General features: G+C 37.2%; 1 protein-coding gene and 1 long non-coding RNA gene across 2 annotated transcripts in view; one reads left to right on the forward strand and one right to left on the reverse strand.

The window, feature by feature from the left end:
* Positions 1-20,782, reverse strand: part of SORCS2 (sortilin related VPS10 domain containing receptor 2) — a 1,375,930-nt gene that overhangs the window by 1,205,895 nt on the left and 149,253 nt on the right. The gene's annotated exons all lie outside the window — the stretch shown is intronic.
* LOC130455031 (uncharacterized) lies at positions 2,642-13,894 on the forward strand. Its single transcript, XR_008912818.1, has 2 exons — positions 2,642-3,242; positions 13,637-13,894. It is a non-coding gene; the product is annotated as an uncharacterized LOC130455031 (long non-coding RNA).

Genomic DNA, 20,782 nt, shown 5'->3' on the forward strand with positions numbered 1-20,782 from the left:
TATATATATATATATATATATATATATATATATATATTTTTTTTTTATTGAAGCCCTGGGTTTGAATAGTGATTCTAATATCTACTAGCAGTGTGATCATGAGCAAATATTTCCCAATTACTTGTTGAAAATGTCACAATATATTTTTTTTTAATTTTGAGTTCCAAATTGGGGGTAAAAAATTAGGAATTCTATACCAGATCAACAATCAGAATGGGCATGATAGAAAAAGGGGTAGGAGACAAGTAGATAAGGAAGAATCTGAGCTGGATAAGGAATAGTGGGTGAGATTAATCATCTTTTCTTTATTAAGTACCTACTATATGCTAGGTATTGGGTTGAGGAAATAAGCACAAAGAATGAAATATTCCTTATTCACAGGAAGCTTACATTCTAATGGATAAAGGAACAACTAGGCAGAAAACATTCTCAGATAAGCTAAGATCCCTCAGGAATATTTCTCACAAAATCTCAAACCACTCCTCAAATAATAGTTTCTGAAAGAATGAAGCTAGAACTTGGAAGGGTCAGAGCATGAGTCAAAGTCAAAACTGAACATGTAAGTCATCTCTCAAGGTCACACAAAGGCACAAGAGTTGATCCAAACTACTGCATCAATGGCAAGTCTAACTCCACAAAGAACATAACTCACTGCCTGAAATTTCAAGGGCCCCTCAGAAGGTATTGGCTGAGTTCTTGACCAAAGCAAATTTTTAATCAGTCCAACAGAGTAAGAAGAGTTCCTGTATCTTACATTTCTGATTGCAAATATTCACACAGGTTTATCTTACACTACCAGGCTTAGTCAAGTGGTTCATGAATAAAGATGGAAATAATAAGCAAAGAAGGGAGAAGTCTCATAGAGGAGATAAAGGTTCAAAGTTCTGATACGTCCTCTGGGTTTAGCAATTTCTGTAGCAGCCCAAGCCACAATTATCTTGCTGCATGAATTTGTTGATTTGCTTGAAGGCCAAAAGTATAGATCATTAGATTAAATTAGGGGAGTAATCAGCACGCAGATCGTGACCATTGCTTCCTTTGGTTCTCTAGACTGGTCTTCAGAAATCAAGAATCTTCCTATATTAAACTTTTGGAAATAAAAGAGAAGCTTCTGGCATAAAATAAGCAATCTCTAATTTTGTGACATCAGAGCAAAAAAAGATAAGCTTCCCCTAGAAAAAGGAGACTTAAGTGATTTCTAAGTCCAGCACTTGTCCTACTAGTGAATGATTTTGTAGCTAGGTAAACATGTATGTCCTCTTAAGTTAATTTTCTTATGGAACGTATAAAGTTTCAGGGTTGTTGGTTCATAGGTCAAGAAGGAGGGTGAGACTAAGATTCCTGGACCCTTAGAGACCTGAAATGAACTTTAAAGTTGTAGGTCAATTTTAACCTGAATTTTGAACCCCCTCTACAAGGTCTTCAATGAGGAGTTATCTACTTTGTGTTCAAATACCTCCAGTAGCAGGCATCTCCCTCTCTTCATAGGCATCTTATTGCATTGGGAATTTCCAATTGCATTGGGAATATTCTACTGCATAGTTCAAATTGTTTAGAGATCAGACCTTATTTTGAACCAAAATCTATCTGCCTGTTATTTTTGCAGTGTGATGTAGTATGTGAGTATGGGGAAAGGAGAAGCACTAAATATGGTGTCAGCAAAGACCTGGGTTTGAATCTTGACTCTTCCATCTACTATCAATGTAATCATGGGCAAAGCAAGGATCCTCCAGGAGCACTGATTTCCATTTCTCTAAAACGAAGATAATAACCAAGGGATAAGTATGGGCAATAAAAGAGATTAAAGTATATTAAGTATATATAAATTAATATTAATTATGTTATATTATACCACATATAATATAATGATGTAGTATAATATAATAGTTATGCTAATAAAAATTTCAAACAAAATAATATTAAAATATTAACATTTATTTACTAATTAATAATCATATTTATTGTATTTATAGAATATTATACATAATATAATTATGCATTACAATACTATTATATTAATAATTATAATCCAAACATAAATAAGCAAATAATGTTAAATATATAAAATTTACATCAAGTATATATATAAAATTCTAGTAAAAATATCAGCTCTATTACTCCTTGTCCTGAGTTTGGTCCTCTGGAGCCAAAAAAAGCAAATCTAACCTCTCTTTCACATGACGTGACTTTGAACACAGGGAGGTGGCACTGTGCAAATGGCTGGACCTGGACTCAAGGAGATCTTGGATTCAAATCCAGCCTCAAGCATATACTTGGGTATTATCCTGGACTAATCACTTAATTTAACTGCCTTAATTTCTTTTTCTGTAAAATGAGGATAGCACCTGCCAAGGTAAAATTAGATAATATTTTTAAAGTGCTTGGCAGATCTTACCAAACTCTGTAAATGCTAGCTATTAATGGGGTTATTATACTATCCTGACCTTTTCTCCTTCCCTCCTCTAAGAAATCTGTGCTTCAGGCTAATCATCTCTAGGTCCTCCCAATAGTCCTCCTATGACATGGTCTCTAGCCCCTACAATACTATTTATTGGGATTGGGGGGGGTTGTTTTTCTCAATGGGGTCCTAGAATCTCCTAAAGCACAACCTAGAAAACTATCAGAGCACTCAGCAGGATACTTAGGGCTCTCCCAGAATATCTTCCTTTTCCCCCTTTGGGAGTGCCTCAGAAACTGAAAACCTGGCTGTCTAAAATAAGCCAGGAAATGTTTTCTCAATTCAACCCTACTCCAAAAATCAAGATTAAGAATGCAAATGAAACTCCAACTATAACTGCCATAAGGAATCTGCTGCCCTACAGTTATTAAATAAGACAGGAAGTCTTATTTATACATACAGGAAGTATGTCCCAGAAAGAAAACTAATTGTGGGGAGTCTGGAGGACCTAGATTCCAATCCTACTGTTTATGACCTTGGGCAAAGCTCTTGACCTTTCAGCCCTCAGTTTCTTCATGGGTAATACAAAGGGGCCAGAGTCTAGGGAACTCTTCAGTTTTGAGAGTCAATGGATTCCATGAACTATGAGATGTTAGTGTCAACTGACATTTTCCAACTGATAAATCAACATAAATGGAGTTGAAATTTGATATATCACTCTATGCTGCCAAATCGAGAAAGAAGTGGTAAGTCCAAAGAGATTGTCTTGAGGGGAAAAAAGCAGTCACAGAGAAGAAAAAGTGAGAGAGAAGAGAAAGAAGGAGTCACTGGAGTCATCAGGCAGGTAATAAAATGCCAGCCAACACGAGTGACAGGGCCGATGAGATCAATTTCTATGATATGTAGACACTCTTAGAAAAGCATAATCTGATACAAAAGGAGGGTACAGAATAATAATGGCCCACATTTCTATAGTGCCCTGTGGCTTCCTTACAAAGTAGAAACCAACGTATTGGCAAGATAGCTGGCCAAGCAATCAATAGGCATGGGTCCTGCCTTAGCAATTACTCTGTGGCCCCCAAAAAGTCAGCTAAGCACTTTGAGGCTCATCTTAATTTATCAAAAAGATAATAATACTTTTACTCTCTGCCCCAAGGGAGTAATAGAAAAAAATGTTTTGCAAATTTTAAAGTATTTAGAAAAATAGCAGATAGTGATTGAATCTATTATTAAACTAGCTTCAGGGTCTGCTAAGTGAGGAAACTCCCTTTACCAATGGAGATTGGCCAGTTCTCTGCCACTAACAGTCTAAAAGAGGTACCTAGAGCAAAGGGATCGATCCAACACAGATTTTGAAATGATCGTGTCTCAACCATCCCTGAGGGGCCACATATTAACACAGGAAATCATGCACATAGATGTAAGAATAAAGTGTGAAGTTTCTTAGCTCTCCTAATACCCCACCCCCAAACAATAAAAAACAACTGCACAAAATCAATGCTAAAAGTGGCAAAAACAAGCAGGAGTCAAGAGTGAAGCTAAATGGCCAGTGACAAGTAGGGAGGAAGGTCTCTGATTTCCCTGGTCTCTGTCCCACTGCTACAGGCCCTGAGGCAAGGACCAGAGCAAAAACCATCCAATCAACAAGGCAGCCCCTGGAGTCAGGACCAGCAGACTCGTCCTATCTGCTGAACCTGAGGCTTACATCCCACAGGATACTACTAGAATCAGCAGGCAGAGGGGTTTAGGAACAGCTGTGCAGCTGCAGCCTTGGCTCCAGAGATGCCCACTGGCCCACCATTTGGGGTTGAGGGAGCAGATACCAGAGTCTACAAGTTCTAGGCCCTGACTGCAGGACCTTTGGTCTCATTGCTGATCAGGAAGAGATTTTAGGGGCCAAAGGAACATGGACTAGATGTCTGTTCTATCCCAGACCATGGCATTAGGAGAGAAAGAATAAAGAAGGAGTTTGTACCAGTAAGTGTGATTTTTGAGGGACTGGGGCCATGTAAGCGGTGATTCTTGCCCCCCCCCAGCAGGGTGGGATACCTTCTTGTTACTAAAGCAGGAAGTGGGCTTTCTGTTTGTAGTTATAATGGCAGCGATACCTGAGGGCTCTGGATGGAACACCCAAAGTCAATCACAGACTGGGGCTTGAGCAGGAGACTAGGATTACATCTGTCCCTGGATTATAGAAATTGGAAGAACATAATTGGGCCCATTAAATCCTTAAAATCCTGAGACCTGAGGCGCCATCCCCCAGCACCCCAGGAACCCTGGGACTCCAGCATAAAGTTAATACGTGTCTATTGGCTTGACTACTATTTTTTTAATGAACAAGCAAAGGATGAAGAACTCAACTATTGATAGCTATTATGACAACAGAGAAGACCTGGATTCAAACTCAGAGGACAGTGAAGTAAAAATACCTATTTCTAAAACTGCAAAGAAAAAAATTTGGTCATAACCTCCAAAAGAGCTTTAAAAAAAGACCTCAAGATTGGCTAACATGATAGCAAAGGAAAGTAATGAATGCTGGAAGGGATGTGGCAAAGTAGGGACACTAATCCACTGCTGGTGGGGTTGTGAACTGATCCAACCATTCTGGAGGGCAATTTGGAACTATGCCCAAAGGGTGCTAAATGATTGTCTGCCCTTTGATCCAGCCATAGCACTGCTGGGTTTGTACCCCAAAGAGATAATGGACAAAAAGACTTGTACAAGAATATTCATAGCTGCACTCTTTGTGTTGGCCAACAATTGAAAAATGAGGGGAAGCCCTTCAATTGGAGAATGGCTGAACAAATTGTGGTATCTGTTGGTGATGGAATACTATTGTGCTAAAAGGAATAATAAAGTAGAGGAATTCCATGGAGACTGGAACAACCTCCAGGAAGTGATGCAGAGCGAAAGGAGCAGAACCAAAAAAACATTGTACACAGAGACTGATACTTTGTGGTACAATCGAAGGTGATGGACTTCTCCATTAGTGGCGGTGTAATGTCCCTGAACAATCTGCAGGGATCTAGGAGAAAAAACACTATCCACAAGCAAAGGACAAACTGTGGAAGTAAAAACACCGAGGAAAAGCAACTGCTTGACTACAGGGGTTGAGGGGACATGTCTGAGGAGAGACTCTAAATGAACACTCTAATACAAATACCAACAACATGGAAATGGGTTCGAATCAAGAACACTTGTGATACCCAGTGGAATCGTGCATCAACTATGGGATAGGTGGGGTGGGTGGGGGGTGGGAGAAAATGATCTTTGTTTCCAATGAATAATGCTCAGAAATGACCAAATAAAATAATGTTTAAAAAAGAAAGATAAAAAAGAAAAGGAAAAAAAAGACCTTAAAAAGCAAATGAGAGAGGTTAATGAAAAACTAGGAAAGAATAAGAGAAATGCAAGAAAATCAAGAAAATTATTAAAGAAGGTAATCCAAAAGGGAAAAGAGACATAGAAAGCCACAGAAGATAATAAGATATTAAGAACTAGAATATGGAAAAAGAGAAGCTAATGACTTCCTAAGATAACAAGAGAAGATAAATCAAAAGAATGAAATAACAATATGAAATCTTTTATCACAAAAACAATTGACCTGGAAAATAGATCAAGGAGAGATAATATAAGAATAGTTAGAATCCTGGAATGTTATGTCCAATTAAAAAAATTTAGACACCATGCCCAAAAAAATCATTAAGGAAAACTCCCCAGAAATTCTAGAACCAGAAACTAAAACAGCACTGATCACCACCTGAAAGAGCCCCAAAGACAAAAATGCACAGAAACATCATTGCTAAATTCTATAGTTCCCAAGTTAAAGATAAAATACTACAAACAAGAAAAAATAAATAACCAAGAGTAGTATACCCAGAAAAGCTGAGCATAATTATACCCAGTAAAAAAGTGGATATTTAATAAACTAAAGTAGTTTCAACTATTCTTAAAGGAGAACCTAGAACTCAGTAGAAAATTTGATCTATAAGAAATACATAAAGGTAAGAATAACATAAGTAACCTAAAAGGTCAAAATGTTTAATTCTTATATGGAAAAATGTCATCTACATTACTTAAGAATAGCATCAGTACCTTGGTACATTAAAAGGACATATATAGATAAAAGATGAGGTCAAGGTAAATGTAATGTAATGAGCCAAAATAATTATAAAATAGACAAGAAGAGGTAAAATTGAATGATTATCTCATATAAAAGAAGAATGAGTGGAAAAACTGCCATAGAGAAAGGGAGAAGGAGGTGGAGAAGTACTAGTACTCTAGTTGTACCAAGACCCTACTCTCATCAAATCAGGGGTAAAGAGGGAACAACATAGACAACTAGAATGTTAATAGTCTTAATATACAGAGAAAGAGGAAGGAAAAAGATTTGGATAAGGGAAGAACTAAGAGTCCCCTTAAGGGACTAAGGGACTAAAAGAAGGAAAGTTTGATTAAGAGAAAGGAAAGCAAGGGGGAAAGAAAGGTGAAGGATACCTAAAGGCAGAACATATCCAGAAATAGAGAGGTAAGGTAAGGGGATAAGGGAAGGACTCAGTACAAGAAATGGGTGGGGATTTTAAAATCAAAATCATATCAAGAAATAAGAAGGCATGGTTGGGAAGATAAAGAAGAGACTGTGGGAAAAGCAAATAGAATAAAAGAAAAAAGGTAAGTGGAAAGGGTCAAGGAAGGCACTTTTAGAAAAGTGGGTCAACTTGGAATTAGGAGGGTAAAGGGAGAGAATAAGTGAAGATCTCTAAGAAGGGTTGTGAATTGTAGAGATAGTGGACAGGAGAAATTGGACATCTGAGGAGGGATACTGCAAAAAGAAAGGGAAAATGAGAGTGAGGAAAAAGAGAATGGAGGAAAACATAGAAATAGTAATTATGACTTTGAATGTGAATGGGATAAATTCACCCATAAAAGAAAAACAAAAGAATGGACCAAAAACCAATACCTGTTGTTTATAAGAAACACACTTGAAAATGAGAAATACAAAAGAGAAAAAATAAATAGCTAGAGCAGACTCTACCAAGTCTCATTTGATAAAAAAAAAGCAGAAGTAGTAATAATGAACTCTTACAAAATTAAAGCTAAAATAGCTAAAATCAAAAGAGATAAAGAGAAAAACTATATTATGTTAGAAGGTGCCAATAGAAAATGAAGTGTTATCCATGATAAACCTATATCCATCAGATGCATCCAGGAAAAAGTAAATGAGTTACAGATATAAATAGATAACAATAATAGTGGGAAACTTTAATTTTCCCCTCTCAGAACTCTATAAATCTAACTAAAAAAGAAGTTAAGGAGATGAATAGAATTTTAGATAAATTAAATATGATAGTTATCTAGAAATAACTGAATTCAGAAAAATAATATATTTTTCTTAACAGTACATGGTATATTTTTTAAATGATCACATTTTAGGGCATATCAATATTATAATTAAATGTAGAAAAGCAGAAAAATTAAATGCATCCTTTTCTGACCATAATGCAATAAATATTGTATTTAATAAGGAACCATGGAAACAAAAAGTAAAACTAATTGGAGAGTAAATAACTTCATCTTAAAAAGGCAGTGAGTTGATTTCATTTATATGTATTTCTTTGTACCTGGAATTGCTTGTTTCATTTGGTTTTGTAAAATTTTGGATGAGAAAGTTTTAATTAATTTTTAAAGAATAAGTGAGTTAAAGAACACATCATAGAAACAATAAATAATTTCATTAAAAGGAATGCTAATAATGAGACAACATATCAAAAACGGGCTACAGCAAAAGCAGTAATATAAGGAACAATTTTCTCTCTAAATGCTTTTTATTAACAAAAGAAAGAAAGAAAAGATCAATGGTTTGGGAATGAAAGTGAAACAAACTAGGTGAAGAAGAAATTCAAAATCTCCAATTAAACCACAAATTAGAAATCCTAAAAATTAAAGGTGGCATTAATAAAACTGAATGTAATAAAATACCTGAATTAATAGATTTAGGAGTTGGTTTTATGAAAAAAATTAACAAAATTGATTAACTATTAATTGATCTGATGAAAGAGAGAGAGCAAATCACTAGTAAAGATGAATCACCAATTAATATGAAATTAAAGTAATTATAGAAAAACAAATTTAAAAGAAACAAATGAAAGAAATGGTAGAATATTTTTAAACTATCTAGACTATCAGAGAAAGTAATAAAACTAATTCAGAAAAAGAAACCAAAAAAGTCATAAATGAACTTCCTAAGGAAAAAGCATTAGGACCAGATGACCAAGTTGTTTTAATAACTTCATTTAAAAATGAATTCTATCAAACATTTAAAGATCAACTAATTTAAATATTAAATAAATTATTTTAAATAACAGATAAAGAGAGTTTTGCCAGACTCCTTTTATGAAACAAACTTGATGGTGATACCTAAACTAGGAAGAGCAAAATCAGAGAAATAAAATTATTCAATCTCATTAATGAATGTAGATGAAAAAAATTGTTAATAAAATACTAGTTAGGATATTACAATATATCACAAAGATAACACATTATGTTCAAACAGGATTTATACTAAAAATGCAGGAGTGGTTTAATATAATGGAAATTATCAGCATAATTGATAATATCAATAATAAAAGGAATAAAAAGCCATATGATTATAGAAATAGATTCATAAAAGGCCATTGAAAAAAATACAATGCTCATTCCTATTAAAAACATTGAAAGCATATATTTGTAGGAGTGTGCAAGGATAAGAATAGTTTCACTTTCCTGACCATATTCATCAATCATCCCTTAAAGCACTAGGTGGTATTTTATATTTTTAGAAAGTGATTTTTTTAGACATTATCTTATTTAATGCCAACAGTAGCTGTGAAATCAGTTGACAGATACTGAAAACATTTGACTGATGAAAAGAAGACAGAGGTCAAGTGATTTGTCCAAACTAACACAAGCAATTAGTGTCAAAGTCAGTACTAGAACCAAGGTTTCCCGACTGGTTCAGGGCTCTCTCTACTAGACCTGATTCACTTAGGATTGGTTCTCATATCTGGCTTAGGATGAGGGGATCTTAAACATCTTCCTTATGTAGCATACATCCCCTCCCCCTTTATTTTAGGGAAAAGGAAAGGTTCAAACTTGTGATTTCATTGGTGCAAGCATCTTCTTGTTAGAAAATATGCAAACCACAAATGTTTGATCATTTGAGACTTGCCTGGGAAATTGAAGTTGAAGTATCTTGCTCAAAGTCATTCCCAAGATATGTGACAGTCAGGACTTGCCCCCAAGTCTTCCCTACTATGGAGTCCACTCTTAATTCAATACCTGGGGTCCCTAAACTCTCAGAAGGATGCCCTCATGGCTTTAAATGGTAAGAAGAGATCATATCTGTGCATCAAGCACAGGAAATCAGAAGACACTTGCTCTCTTTAAAGGTTTGTTTGAAGTGCTACTGTGAGGAAGAATCCTTTCCAAGGTTCAGTTTGTATGCTGAAGGACAGAGTCTGATTGCTATGATTTCCCTCTCTAAACACAACTATTCACAGTCATTAGACCAACCATTCTTCTGGAAATCATAGTGGCAGTGTCTGCCACTGGTTTGACTTCCTGGCTGTCCTCATAAGCTGCATCCCCACTGCCAGCTACTTGACACACCAGCAAGTGGTTTATCATCAAAGAAAATAGAGTTTGTATCCACTTAGTGACTTGTGGCACATTTAACCCTAGAAACATTGTGGCACATTTTTCCCCCTGGAAAATCTTCAGAGAAAATAATGTACCCTAAAAGCAAAGAAAGTGGCATTTGAAAAGATTTTTGGCTATACTGGAGCTAGAGGTTGCTTTATTAAGAATGATGATGATTTATGAAATAATGATAGTTAGCATTTATATGGCACCTACCATGAAGCAGACACTGTGCTAAATACTTTACAAATATTATGTCATTTGACTCTCACCACAACTCTTGGGAGATAAGTGGTATTACTATCCCCATTTTACAGTTAAGGAAACTGTAGAAAACAGTTGAATGATTTACCCAGTAAGTGTCTGAGGTCAGATATTCCTGACTCTATGCTTAATGCTCTATTTTGGTTTATTATTTAGGAAATTGATTTTAAAAAAGATTCACCTTTATATAACAGTTTACAATTGAAAATGATGAAATCCTGAGGTTAGAAGAGAATCCAATGATGATCCACTCTAAGCAAATCATGAATCCTATATCTACACATAAAGCTTCTGCTTAGATACCCCCAGTTCCCAAAATTGATTCTACTCTATAATTTTTTTTTCCATTTTGGCAGATTTGTGCTGGATATATTTTTTTCCTAAAAACCTAACATAATACTCCAGCCAATGTGTCATTGGCAAGAAATTTTCCTTAGGTTGAAAGTATAATATCTTTATTCTTATTTTCAAGATTGGGAAATTTAGTCTTTGATTGAGGAAACGTAATTCATTCAGAAACACAAGTATTGTAGGAATCAGGGGAGCACTGACTGGCGTCCAGACATCAAAACAAATGAGAGTCTGGATTGTTAACATTCTACCTCACCTTGTTCTGGGACATAAACATTGAAGGTCTTTAATGTCACCTAATAAGAAGAGAAGACTTTTAAATCATCTCATTTTCAAAGTAATAAAAATTCTAACATTCTCTAAGAATTAATAAAAATGATTTCAGTTCAGCCATCATAAGTTGGTGACGATGATTAATGTCATAAAAATATTGTTTTCCTACCACTGGAATTAACTTTCATTTCAAAGACCAAACTACATTTACCTATTAACAATGCAAGCAGTCTGTATTTCAAAGAATAAGCTATAGGAAGGACAGCTGGGTGGTTCAGTGAATTAAGACCCAAGCCTGGAGACAGAGGACTTGGGTTCAAATCTGGCCTCAGACACTTCCTAGTTGTGTAACTTTGGGCAAGTCACTTAACACCAGTTGCCTAGTCCTTATCACTCTTCCACCTTGAACTGACCCTTAGTATTGATTTTAACAAAGATAATAAGAATTTAAATAAAAAATAAGTTGTGGATTCCCAGACTTCAAAGAGATCTTAGAGGTAATCAGTTCACAAGAATTCATCAGGTACTGACCATGTGCCAAGCACTGTGCTAGGTGATGGAGATACTGTGTAATTAGAAAATCTTGTACCCTTGGACTCATCTCCCAGCATCCCTTTCCCTTTCGTCTTCACATTCATGTTTGGGCATGGTTCACATTTACATGGGCAGTTGGATGTTTTTCGCCTGCCCTCCCTTTCTTTTTCCCATGTGCACAGCTGGATGAGTTCTCTCTGTTTCTCTAGCCTTTTATTTTCCTTTTTTGCTTCAAGTTATTAATTAATAAATCTTATTAAACATAATACTTGGAGTATTTTGGATATTAATTTTTAATCTACATAATACAAAAGCCCATATGAAACCATTCTGAAACTTAAGGGCAGTTTCCATTCTAAAGAGGAAGATACAATCCACTGCCAAATAAAGGGTGTTCTGGGAAATTTTTGCTCATGCTTTTCCATTAAGCCTTCACAAAAGATCCATCTGACCAGCTGGAAAACTTTGATTCTCTTAATATTTCAAGGGTACCACTGCAGTGCCTGCCTGTTTCCCTTCTTCCCTGATAGGCAACCAATCTACTTTCTCTTTGAGTCAGTCATAAGATCATAGATTTAGAGCTAGAAAGTCATCAAGTCCAAATCCCTCATTTCACAGATAGGGAGACTGAGGCAAATAGATATTGGTGACTTGCCCAAGATCACATGACCAGAGAGCTTCTGAGATAGGATTTAATCCTACATCTTCCTATCCAGTGAGCCATTCTTGATGTGTTCCCCTGTTCCCCCAACCCCTGAAGTTTCCTTCTACTTCATGCTACTGCTTGGGTGACTCAAAATGTTTATTTTCTGAGAACAGTATTCCATGATTAATGATCATAAAGGCATCACTAAGAAGAGAGGGGATTTAAAATAGGGATCCATGAAACAGGTAAAAAAAAATAGAATGTAAGCCCCCTTAAAACAGAGACTATTTTTCATTTTGTCTTTCTGTCCCTAGAACTCACACAATGCATGACACATACAGTTAGCATTTAATAAATGCTTTTCCAACTGGATGAGATGAGGTTTAATAGGCATCTTAATGGTATGGTAGATTCAGGGCTGAATTTGGAATAAGGAGACCTGAATTCAAGACCTTAGATGTTCGATAATTATGTGAATCCTCAGTTTCCTTGTCTGCAATATTGCAATATAGTATTTACTTCAGAGAGTTATTGTGAGAAATTATAAGCAAAGCATTTTGCAAATAAATTTACTATAGAAATGATAGCCATTATTGCTGCTGTTGTTAAAAATACCAAGAACTGCCCTGAATTTTGTACTAATGTATATCAAAAGTCTGTTTATTTTTTACATTATTCAAGTCCTAAAAAGTAGTCCTATCTAATTTATTTTTGGAAAATATACATTTGTTTTTGTGGGTTGTTTTTTTTTTCCTCTGCAGCAGAATGTTTATTTTGGTCTATACCTTCTTGATGGTGTCTCTAATGAGAAATGTCTGATCTCAAAATGATCCTTCTTAGGGGTAGGAACACATTTTAATTTTAGGGCAAGTTCACTAAGCAACAATTTTCTTGGCAACGATTAATTTCCAGACAAGTCTTTCCAAATAAGCAGCACAGACACACACAGAGCAGGGACAATACTCATCTCCAAGCTAATATTATGAATGAAGGGGCCCTCATGCCAGTCCATATTGTAAGGATCCAGCTCAGTAACACCAAATGGAACAGGTGGCTCCAATTTTACAGCCAGTTACACCAGCTCAGACTAACCTAGGTTTGCCAACTGTGCCTGGACAAATGTGCTACTACAGATTTGAGTGACTATTGGTTATTTATCCCCAAAACATACACGAGTGTGTGCACACAAGGTGCACTGTATATACTCATCTGCCTCTAAGACATATGCCTTCAATTAGCCATCACCATGATGGATGGGAAAGAACCTGGAAGTTGACTGACAGATTCCTATTTGGATAAACAGGAGCTGTCTGTTTGAACAAATTATTGTCTCCTTCTTGTCAATTACTTTCTAGAGGCATGACCTTTTGTAGAGCCCACAGTGATGGTAAGTTATTATTTAAAAAATCGTTTTAATAGGGTGACAATTACTCTATGAGAGATTTTCTTTTTAAATTAAGCAGCAATATTTTCATCTTTTGACTTTTTTTCAGAACTTACATGGAAAAATTAAATTTTGTCATCAAAGGCATCTTGGCTTTTTGGAAGCAGTTCAAGGATAACGGCCATCCACTATTGAAGAAAATCTTTCTTTATTTCAGATTTTTGTTCTACAAACTTTAGAATGAAAAGGACCTCAGAGAACGTCCAGTCCATCACAATCTTATAGATGGGGAGAGTGAAGCAAAGAAAGATTGAGTGATTTATCCAGTGTTATATAGCTGGCAAATAAAAGACTCTGAATTTGAAAACATGTTTTTTAACACCTGAAAATGGAAGGCTAGCTCTACTTTCATTACTTGTAGATGGATCTGTAATACATTCCAATATTTAATGCTCTTTTGACACAATGGATCTATTTGTTTTTTCCTGCTAATTATTCTCTCATGTTTAAGGAATGAGCTCCCACATAGCTTATTTTCTATGTACATATGTATATGTGTATATATATATATATAAAATTTCATATATGCATGAAATTTCATAGGTATTTGAAATATACAGATATTAACAAAATGTCATATGTGAGAAATATATATGTTTATAGATTCATTGGTGTACATACAAACTTTCATATAAAATATATACATAATATACATAAATATAACAAATATGTTATGTAAATATGTATATATAAATATATATACTACATATGCAAAAATATTATGCATATTATACTGTGGAAAGGAAAAAAGAACAAGTTCTGGACTTTCTGCCACTGTGTTAGAACAAGCAACAGTGGGAATATTAAAGAGAGGAGAAACTGACAAGACTGACAGTTGGTGGGGGAAGGGGCAACTGGGAGTGGCAATTGGTCTTGTGACTTGAGCTCTTCCTTCCTGGATTGAAAGTGGGAGGGGCTTTGGCTTCCCAGTCTGGATAGAGTGTCTCTATTTTCTTCAGCCCGGAGAGACAGGCCCAACCAGCTCTGAAAGTCAGAACTTTTCTTGTTGCTTGCTGTCTACTGCTATGGTTTTGAAATTAAGAAAACTAGCACAGATATAGTATAGACAGGAATAAGAGAGACCCTCCACCAGCCTGTGAGGCCTGGCCTCAGCTCCAAAGCTGAGAAAGACTCCAATCTTATTTAGGGACATCCCTCTTCCCTTTTCCCTGATACATCTCCAATATGAACTGGTTATTAAAATTTATCTTATTTGAATAACGCAGTCAGATAAGTGGACTATCTTTTCTGGAGCATAGAGGGAGATTAACCTCAGTTCAGTCATCCAACTACAAACGGTCCTCATCATACCCCTGCTGGGTGACCAAAGTCTGGGGAAAGGCTTGTCCCTCAGGAGGATCCATGTTTACCTGTTCTGAGGCATCTTTGGCATCAATCCATAGAGAAGACATCCCTGCAGGCTATCATGAGTGGATCATTTCTTGGACATCCCATTTTGTTCAAAAATAGCCTCTCGGCAGGAGGCATCTCTCTCCTTTGCCTCACCAGCAGTCATATTCCCTCTCTCCCTTCAACTCCTCTATAAATATTACAATACATACACGTATGGTTAAGGAGAATTATATGCATATAATATAAATATAAATCATATGTGGGTATATGAGCAAATAGGACCAGTACATACACACATATATAGTGTGAATATATCCACACATATATGCATTAATAATTGTCTATCCAATATGAAAGGCAGAAGAGCACCATATCCTACTGCTGCTGTCTGAGGAAGATGTTACTCCTATGACATAGTTCTTTATCTTCATCATCTCATTTGAGTCTCACAATTATCCTATTAAAGTACAATCAATTTTGTTATGCACAGTATGAGGAAACTGAGGTTCAAAAAATATTCATGATTTGCCCTTTACTTTTGCTGGCAGACCCCCATACCTAGACATCTCTTTATACTCAATTCTGCCTTCCCGGCTTCCTTAAAATCTCAGTTAAAATATCATCTTCTGCAAGTTGTTTTCCTCTGTTCTCCTTATAATTAGCATCTTTCCTTTGAGCCCAATTTATCATGTATATTACATATAGATAGTATATAATTCATTATTAATACATACATAGATCATTTCTATATGCTGATCCTTCAAATATTTGAAAAGAGCCACTGTATTTTCTCCCTCTTTTTTTTCTCCAAGCTAAACAACCCCCTTTCTTTCAACAGATCTTTCTACAGAACAGTCTCCAGGCCACTCACCAACCTCATTGTCCTCCTCAAAACCATCCTTAGTTGACCAAAGACCTTCTGAATATAATATGGCTACTGCTTTCTGAGGTGTTTCTCATGCTTCTGCATTTATAGAAGGAAGCATGACTTATGCCTGTCTCAGAGAACTCTGAGCACAAATCTGTGTCCTTGTATAAAACACTTACTTGGCTCCAAAAACACTTAGGAGAGGCAGAGAGAGAGACCTCCTGAGGGCTAGTGAAGAGAGAAATGATTTTTAACAGAAGACTAGAGTGTGTGCATGTGCACACACACACACACACACACACACACACACACATTTGGAAGTGTATCATTTTCCTGATGTCCAAGGATTCTGATTCTATTGCTGTTTGTCCTGTTTTCTAAGAGGACCAATGACATCACAGGCTGACATCTTGACTTGTGGAAGAACTGAATTTAAGTGAGAAAAGTTGCACAAAGTCATCAAGACTCATTCTCTCTTCTAGAGTCATCCAAGTCCAGGGGCAATACAAAAGTCAGGACAAGTGGTGATGGTCCAGGATGCAGTGAATGACTTTGGAGTCTTTGATGTCTGACCAAGCTCTGATGCCTCAAAGTGCCTGTTTCGACCACTTTAATGCATGTTGGAACAAATTGCTGTTATCTATCCATTCCATTAGGGGAATTAATTTTTTTTTCTTTTTGTGATTCTAAAGACTGCTAAGAAGACCAGAAACCAAGTTATTCTGAAATGAGGCTCTTAGAACTCCACTCTCCAACAACACTCCAGATATTGTCTACCATGTCCTATTAATGACTTGTTTTGAGCTTCCAGCCCACTAAAGCTGCCAAATCATTTTCATATGAGCAGCCATATAATTTTCTTGATCGCATGAGTGCATTTGTTAACAAAAGAACCTAGATTCTTCTACTTCTGATCTACAAACTCAAATTTAGAATTAGAATCATAAAATTTAGGTTTAAAAGGATCACAGATAAGTATATATAGGCTACTTCCTAACCCATAATGGAATCACTTAGACAACATTCCCATCACAGATGCCCATCCAGGCTCTATCTAAACATTATCAATGACAGGGATCTCATCACCTTACAAGGAAGCTTGCTCTATTGCAAGCAGCTCTTTTTTTAAAAGGTTTTCCCCCAATTTGAGTTCAAATTACAAATATGCCTCCCTGTGACTCCCACTCATTGTTCCTAGTTCCTCCATCCTCCCTAATGTCAAACATAAGTCCTTCCTCCACATGACAGCCTTCCCACATGGGAAGACACTGATCATGCTCCCCTAAGTAAATCCAAGATAACAAAAAAGGACGTACTTGGTACTATTTGCTTTGAGCATTGATTATGCCCATAACTCAAGGATTGTTGGCAACAGCTGAAAAATAAAACTTAGGTGAGATGAAAGGGATGCATGCAGCTGAATATCATTAGTACACAGAGACTCAGAAGACCAGGACATCTCATTATGTCTCACCATATGGTGAAAAAAAAAACCCAAGGTAAATCTACTTGGGCATCAATTCTACTCCTGTTTAAAGTTGTTTTTTTTAAACAGTAAAAACAGTGTGTTTCCCTTTTATTCTGCAGCTATATTAACCCTCCAGTGGGTCCTCAGGAGATTAGCCTACCCCTATTATGCATATCACAGAAAAAGAGAAACACATCATGAAACAAACATATTGAATTGAACTTTATCCAGAAATAAGTGCATCACACCATTTATGATCCCCAAAGTCTATAGAGATATACTGTGTAGAAATGCCCCACAAGAAAAGCAAGGTACAATTGAGAATAATTCATTGCCTATTAATAGATTATAACTGACATCTCTAAATAGATGTTCAAAATAAAGTGAGTGTAATGGAAGGCAAATGAGAATAGGATGGGAATAACTAACCCCATCTGTTTTTGTCATGCATCCTATACATCAGAGTCCTATATTTTATGTGGATATGAAATAAGTCTCGCAAATTGGCATGGGTCAAATGGACCATTGTCCTAGCATCTGAGCACGAGAGTGAAATTAGTCTGTAAACCCTAAGAGGACAGGGATTATTCTTAATCTGAACTTTGTACTCCCTCACACCAGGTACAGCCCCCTATATATAGAAGGTGTTTAATAAATGTGTATAGGTGGAACTTTTCCCACTTTATAGTCCATAACAGTATCGTAGTTTTAGAAGTGAAAGGGAATCATAGAATTTATCTAAATACTACTTTGCTTTATAAATGAGGAAAGTAAAGCCAGAATTGACAAATAGCCATCTCTAATAGGGAGGGAACTGCATCATGTAGTCAGGTGGAGTACACTGGATTTGCATGAAGAGGACCTTAATCCAAAGCATTCCCCACCTACTCTTCATATTTGTAACTTTGAGTAAGTTCTTTTCCTCTTTGGACCTCAGTTTCCTGATTTGAAAAATGAAAGGGTTAAGGTAGATGGTCCTCCCCTCCCAGGTTAAGATCCTAAATGATGGGTGAAGAAAAATGAGGCATTAAAATAATTTAAAGAGCAGCCAGATATCAGAATGGCTACAGCACCAAACCTAAGGAGTTAGGAGAACTTAGCTTCAAATATAGCCTCAGACATGTCTTAGCTGTATGATTATGGAAAAGTTACATAACTCTATTTACCTAGCCCTTGTGACTCTTCAATCTTAGAAATGATGCTACAACAGAAGATAAAGGTTGAAACTATTATAATAGTTTAAAGATACCATAGGCATTGTCCTTCAGTCCCTGCTCTGTGTTCGAACCTATTCAATCTCTTCCAACATAGTTATTGCTTTTGTTTTTAATTAAATATTATTTTATTTCCAGATCCTAATTATCTTTCTCCCACTCCCCTCCCCTACTGAGAAAGCAAGAAAAAAGTCATTAACCATATGAATAATCAAGGAAAATAAATTTCCCCAGTGACTACTCCCCCATCCCTCAAAAAGGAATCCTTCCTCCTCTATCTCCACTGTATGTCCTTCTCCTTCTTCTTATCTGAAGGTGGGAAGTACATTCACTGCTTTTTCGTCTTCTGTGTGTTTGCTTTCCTTTACCCCTATCTAGTGGGTAGACATATAGGTACATGCATGCCCCTCTCCGCCCATAAATAGTGTCATGGGATTTGGAATGGAAAGGACCTTAGAAATAATCTAGGCTAACCTCCTTACCTTAAAGAAGATGAAACAGATCCAGAAAACTTAAATGATTTCCCCAAGGACATACAAATCATAAGAACAGGGGCCATATTTTTCCATAATTTAAGACCCAGCTTAAACATCTCTTCCTCTAAGAAGTCCACCCTACACCAATCCCCCAGCTAGAAATGTTCTCTTTCATATGGAAGCTTCATAAAAGGCTGTACCTCTCTTACAAGCTTTTATCTTCTAGTTAGTATTTGTGAATTTGGCTTATTCATGATGGCAAAGGCTGTGTCTTAAATACCAAGAAGTTTCTTTCGTGGCTCAGCTCAAGGACCACCTTCCACATGAAGCTTTTTCTGACACATCCTACCTACTACTTACTGCCTCCCCCTCCCGTAATCTTGTATCTATTTGGTATATATTCAGTATATATGGAGAAGCACCAAGGTGGCATGGTAGTCAATCAATAAACAGATATTAAATGCCTAGTATGTGCTAGAAAAGGTAATAAGCACTGAAGAGAAAGCAAAGAGGCAGGAAGAGAAAGTACTGGAGGATGAAGCAGTAACATCTTAGGCCAAATTCTGCTTTAGTCATTTTATAGCCATCCAATCCTGGGCAAGTCATTTAATTGATTTCGGAGGTGAGGAAAAAGAAGAAGGAGGAGGAGGAGGAGAAGAGAGAGAGACAAAGAGAGGGAGAAGGAGAGAGGAGCAGAGAGGAGAGAGAGGGGGAAAGGGGAGAAGAAGAAGGGGGAGAGAGAGAGAGAGAAGAGGGAGAGGAGGAGAGAGGGAGAAAGGGAAGAGAGGGGGGATGGGGGGAAGGAGGGAGAAAGGAGGAGAGGGAGGGAAGGAGAGGGAGGGAGAGAGAGAGGGGAGAGAGAGGGGGGAGAGAAAGAGAGTCAGAGACATAAAGGACAGAGAGAGGGAGAGAGGGAGGGAAGAGAGAGAGGGAGAAGGGGGGAGAGGGAGGGAGAGAGAGAAAAACAGGGGGGAAGAAAGAGAGAGAAAGGGGGAGAGGGAGGGAAGGAGAGGAAGGGAGAGACAAAGAGAAGGGGAGGGAGAGAGAGATAGAGACAGAGAGAGAGAGAAAGAGGGGAAGAGAGATAGGGAGGGAGGGAGAACGAGAGAGGGGAAGAGAGAGAGGGAGAAAGGGGGAGAGAGGGAAGGAAAGGGGGGAAAGAGAGGGGGAGAGAAAGAGAGACAGACAGAAAGGACAGAGAGGGAGAGAGAGGGGGAAGAGAGAGAGGGAGAAAGGGGGAGAGGGAGGGAGAGAGAGACAGAGACAGAAAGACAGAGAGAGAGAAAGAGGGGAAGAGAGCTAGGGAGAAAGGGAGAGGGAGGGAAGAAGGGAGGGAGAGAGAGGGGGAGACAGGGGGAGGGAGGGGGAAGGAGGGAGAGAGAGGGGGAGACAGGGGGAGGGAGGGGGAAGGAGGAGAGAGAGAGAGAGAGAGAGAGAGAGAGAGAGAGAGAGAGAGAGAGAGAGAGAGAGAGAGAGAGAGAGAGAGAGAGAGAGAGAGAGAGAGAGAGAAAGAGAGAGAGAGAGAGAGTTAGTAGATCCTTTGATACAACTTCCAGGAGCAGAGAAAGTGTATTATACTGGGAAACTCATCTAGGCAATAAGTTAATAGGAGTCTGAGGAAGGAGCAAATCAAATGAAGGTGGTTTAACTTCCCTACTCACCACCTCACCCTACAGCTGCTATATTAGTATCTACGCCATCAGGAATAGTCGAAAGCTCTGTTATAGAGGCATGGATCTGGCATGAGAAAGTGATATGATCCAAGCCCCTCACTTTACCAAGGCAGCTGATTCCCAGACAGGTTAGGACATTTGCC

The sequence above is a fragment of the Monodelphis domestica genome, chromosome 6, assembly GCF_027887165.1.
Source record: "Monodelphis domestica isolate mMonDom1 chromosome 6, mMonDom1.pri, whole genome shotgun sequence".
Taxonomy (NCBI): domain Eukaryota; kingdom Metazoa; phylum Chordata; class Mammalia; order Didelphimorphia; family Didelphidae; genus Monodelphis; species Monodelphis domestica.